The sequence below is a fragment of the Macrotis lagotis genome, chromosome 2 (assembly GCF_037893015.1).
Source record: "Macrotis lagotis isolate mMagLag1 chromosome 2, bilby.v1.9.chrom.fasta, whole genome shotgun sequence".
In the NCBI taxonomy this organism is placed as follows: domain Eukaryota; kingdom Metazoa; phylum Chordata; class Mammalia; order Peramelemorphia; family Peramelidae; genus Macrotis; species Macrotis lagotis.
This window is the reverse complement of record NC_133659.1, coordinates 212,823,534-212,828,908: the sequence shown is the minus strand read 5'-3', so window position 1 is coordinate 212,828,908 and position 5,375 is coordinate 212,823,534. Positions and strand designations below refer to the sequence as shown.

Genomic DNA, 5,375 nt, shown 5'->3' with positions numbered 1-5,375 from the left:
CACTTAACATGTTAACTTGAAATTGAGGAAGGTTCTCAGTTTGATGGGCATATTCTTACAAGAGGACATATCAGAGAAACTAGGTAGTACAGTAGATAGAACACTGGCCTTGAAGTCAGGAGGACAGTTCTAATCCTGTCTCAGACATATGACATTTACTAGCTGAGTGACCTTTGTCAAGACACTTAAGCCCAATTTCCTTGCATTCAGTTGTTCTGATTCATATCTGACCACTTGGCCCAGATGGAGGAGAAAGTAAGGCTGGTGACTTAGCACAGCATCCCCTCAGTCAAATCCAGTTCATATGCTTGTCATGGCATTTCCTCCCTATTGTCATGGTCTTCTTTGAGAACAAAGGATGAAAAATCCATTAAAAAATAATCAAGAGGATATGGATTGATGTTCCTAGGATGGACAAGAACGAATAGATTATGAAATGATTCCATGAAAGAAATATCCAAAATAGGTAAAATCCTCTTTTAGCTGCCAGGTCAAATTTTTGACTACTATATAGTACACTAAAATCATCTGATTTTTTCAAATAAATATGGCACTCTCACCTTATATTTTTAATCAATTTTGAAACCAAATGTAGGAATTTTCTTTTTGTTCTCTTAAAATTCATCTTGCTAGGTTAAAGCCATTATTTTGACTATTAAAATCTCTTAACCTTTTCTAACTTATCTCTAGACCTGTTATTCTTTGAATTTGCTATTCTTCCCAAGTTTGAAAAGCATGTGAAAAATCTCACCATTCAAAGAAGGGATTAAAACCTTTTGAATAGAACAATATAGAGGACAAAATCTTATTGTGTCCCCCTGGTGATGTTTTTTCCCAGCTTGACATATATAGTAATCATATTTATTTGGGTCTGGTTATTCAGTTGGTTCTAATTCTGTTTCTTATCATCTAGTTTAAATAAATCTGTTCACAACTTCCAGTAAAAATTATGGGAATTTTTTCCCCAAAATACTTGTTAAATTGAAGTAAACTCTGTCTATTGCATTCCTCTAATGTATCAAGTTAGCTAATGCGTTAAAATGCAAAGAAATAAACTTAAACTAAATTTTATCTAAAGCCATGCTAACACTTAATGATCAAAACTTCCCTTTTTAAAGTAAATACCCATAAAACACCTCTTTTATAGTATGTTGTACATTTATTCACTTATTTATAAATGGGCAAGATCCTCTATTTCATTGACCTATATTCTGCCTTTTCTTTTAAAAATGAAAGCATTTATCCATCACTCATCCTGCTGTACCTCTCTCACATTTAAGTTTTTCAAAGATTGCTAAGAGAAAGGAATCCATCATCATAAAGACAGAGCTCCACAATTACTTTTGCAAATATTTTCAGATTGTCTGTTACTTGAGCACACTGATAACACCTAAATGATCTCTTTATTTATTTTGACTTTTAATTCACCAGAAAATTTTTGTTTTATCCTGTCCAGTCTGAATGTTTTCTTCCTTCAGAAAAACGAACAACCCCCCCCCAAAAAAAAAACCCAGAGAAAATAAGATTTGAATCCCTGTACTTTTTCATTCTCTCCTAGATCTGCATCTGATTTTCTGAACTCAGTCACTATGTCTCAGTTGCTGTCTTTCTGTGGAACTTCTATCCACCATTTCTGGTAAATTCTTCTTAGGAGCATTCTAATAAATTACTTCTCATAATTCCATAATTATGGGATCAATTTTTAGTCTCAGCAACAGCATATTATTGTGACTATTATTTATATAGTTTGCCCAACATTGATTAATCATACTTTTTCTCATCTTTGATAATTTTGAGGAATGATATGAAACCTTATGGTTTTTTAAATTTTCATTTATCTTTTTAATTTGGAACATTTCTTATCATTATTTGTAATTCCTCTTTTTTAGCTTTTTAAAGCTCATTTATTAGAAACAATGTAAGTGAATATACAAAGAGGGGAAGAGAGTTAAATGCAAAGAAATAAGAAAGTGTTAAATAGTTCACTCTATACCATTCTTAAGCTTTTATAATAATAATTGACTTTTTTACAGTGTTCCAGAAAAAATCTTTGAGTGTTTTGAACTATTAAAAGTTAGTTATTAAAAACTATTATGGCTTAAAACCAAAGACAAACTTTGGGGACAATTTACATTCCTATAAGTTTTACAAAGCCATAAACATAATATTATTCTGATTCATTCTCACTATTTTTTGATGTGGGTAATTCAGATTGTCAAAAAGCAAATATGTTTTGAACTCATATTTCTGAGACAAATGGCTGAAAATTCCTCTATTTTAGAAAACCCTTCTTTTGATCACATCAGAGAGCAGAAGGGTGATACTCAATCAAATCAATTACAATTGAAAAGGGTGCTAGAAGCAGATTTCTATCCCCTCCCCATCAGTTCCTGGGTTCCCTCCACTGGGGACCATACACTTCTTTGATAGAATAGGCTAGAGCTGACATTTCAGATCACATCTTCTGATAGACAGTATTGTGGGGAATCATCAGGCTACTCCCTACCACTCCCTACCCCTCACTCCAGCAGGTCACAACTTAGAGAAATATCAGCAAATTATAGGATAACCTAATTCTAGCTTGCTTTTTTAAAGCAAAACCTTTGGTAATATTTGACACTAATTAGAACAAAACTTGAAAAGTTAGCATATTTGTTTCAACAGACCAAGGCCTCTTATTTTGGGAGTAATTTAAGTATTGCTATTCCCCCTTATACAATACATATGAGGAAAAGGAAATATCTTACCCCCAAATCATATGTGGCTCTTAAGTAGATGAAAAAGGTCTCAGTTCAAGTCAACTCTCTTTTCATGATTCTAAGTTAATTTATTCTTTTCCAGAAGGAGTAAATCTGCCATTGACTTTGGTTGACTCTAAAAGAGAGATTCTTAATCTTTTTTTTTTTTGTATCACAGATTTACTTGGAAGTCTGGTGAAGACTCCTCAGAATAATGTTTTTAAGTGTAGTTTTCTCCCTTTCAGATTTGCAACTTTTTGACATCTATCAATGCTTTCTTTGGGAAATCTATGGATACTAAATTAAGAAGCCCTAGTCTATAATTTACACTATATAGATATAGCATTGAGATAGGGATTTGGTACCAGACCATTGCAATAAAGCTAATATCTCAATAAAGCAAGTCACATGATTTTTTGATTTTTCTAGTGCATATAAATCTTATTCTTACCCTATACTGTAATCTACTAAGTGTTCCATAGGAATAAAAAATGCATACCTTAATTAAGAAACATTTAAATAGCTAAATAATGCTAACCATTCTCAACCTCCAGTGATAATCTTTTTAGCTGGTGGAGGGTCTTGCCTCCATGGTGATGCCTGCTGACTTATCATGTTAATGATTGCTGAAGTTTAAGATGACTATGGAAATTTCTTAAAATAAGACAATAATGAAATTTGCTATATTCATTGACAATTCCTTTCACTTGAACACTTAAGAAGCCATTGTAGAGTGATTAATTGGCCTGATTTCAATATTGTTTTATCTCAAGGAATGGAGAAGCCTAGTAGAGAAGTCAACACACGCACATTTTTAATTGTTTACCTGACTTATGTGGGTGCAGTTTGTGATATAATAATAATAGTAATAATAATAATAATAATATCAAGGGTTAACTCAGCGACCTCAAGGAAGAAGATGGCTCCCTGGTGGAGAGTCAGGCTGTAGGGAACATGAAGTGCCGGCTGCTTCGGCACCACAACTGCCCTGAGCCGTCGGTCCACTCCGCTGGGATCCATGCCCAGTGCAGACATCGAGGTGAGTGCGCTGGAGAAACTGGAGGAAGTATCGCACTCTCGAACTATACGGGCACAGTGCAGAAAGTGAGGTGGAAGAGCTACCGCTTTTAGTTGCATCAGTCCTCAGATACCAAAGACAAAAATAGACATTGGCTTTCCTCCCAGCAAGATGGCCCAGAAGCACCCACAGGTCCTCGAAAGGAAGAAGATCCTTCGGGAGAACCAGGCTAAGATGGAGAAAGCTACCCACCTCCCTGAAGTCTTGATCTCCCCCTGGAGGAGGTGAAGGCTGATTGGGAGAAGACCATCGGCTCCTACCACGAGCAGCCTCTGGCCAAGTACTATGGCCTCTACCAACACCTGTTCCTTGGTGCCACATTTGTACCCTGGGTTTTGCTGAATGTCACCTACAGTCTGGGAGAAGAGCTGATAATGTCTGTGTTCCAGGGGAACAAGGTCACCCCGACTGAGATCACAAATCCCCCAGAAGTGACGTTGGAAGCAGAAAAGGGTTCCTTATGGACTTTTCTGCTCACCAACTTGGTTGGCCACTTGCAGGAACAGGGTGCTGAATAAATACATCCATTGGCTGGTGCCCAACATCCCAGGCAGAGACTTGTCTGCGGGACAGGAGACTCGCCACTACTTCCCATCCTTCCCCTCAAGAGGAACTCGTTTTCACGGCTTCGCTTTCCTCCTTTTCACGGCTTCGCTTTCCTCCTTTTCAAGCAGCATGGACCCATCGACTTTTTTTTACTGTCTTTCTATAAGAACATTCCACACCTTTGATTTCTATAAGAAGCACCAGGACTTCATGATACGAGCTAGTCTGGCTTTCTTCCACTGCTGCTGGGATGACTCCGTCACCCACATCTATCACCACCTGCTCAACATGTGGGAGCCAGTCTTCGAGTAAGTATGTCCACCCCCCCCCCACCATCCCCCCACAGAAGTTCACTCATCTGCAACCACTTCGATATTTGGATCGCTATGCACCTACCTATATGGTATCTACGAAAGGATTGAATCATCCAGGTGTAGAGGGTACCTGAAAGAAATGAGATGACCTACCCTGGTCTGCTTTGTCTTTCAAGGACCACATGTAGTAGCCCTGGGAGTTCTTCCTTGAACCTGTTATCCCTGGGCTTTTCTTGTGCTATCCAGTGGTTTGGGAGTGAGAAAGAACTGTAGGGTTATCTAAGAAAAAAAGAATGTGAATCCAGATGATTTTGGATCTGCAGCATGGTAGTCATTGCTCTAGCCCCCTGAGTGACAGCATGCATTCAAGTCCCCTGTACTGGATGTGTGACACTAGCTTCTCAGAGTTCCAGGAAATACTCTCTTTTTCCTTCTATATAGTTCTGTTTACTTCATTAAATAGATCTCAATTACATGTAAAAGATTTTTAACTCTTTTTTTTAAATTTTGAATTCCACATTCTCTCCTTCCCTTCCCACTTGAGAAGGCAAGCAGTTTGATAAAGATTATACATGTAAAGCTATACAAACCATATTTTCATATTTAGTCATACTGCTAAAGAAAGCACCGACAAAAAAAGAAAAATAAAATAAAAAATTATGTTTTGATCTGCAACAAAAAATAATATCAAAGATAATG

The 5,375-nt window shown here is 37.0% G+C and overlaps 1 pseudogene; it reads left to right on the top strand.

Moving 5' to 3' along the window:
- The first annotated feature begins 3,657 nt into the window (after positions 1-3,657).
- LOC141512086 (large ribosomal subunit protein mL38 pseudogene) lies at positions 3,658-4,810 on the top strand (annotated as a pseudogene).
- The last annotated feature ends 565 nt before the right edge of the window (positions 4,811-5,375 follow it).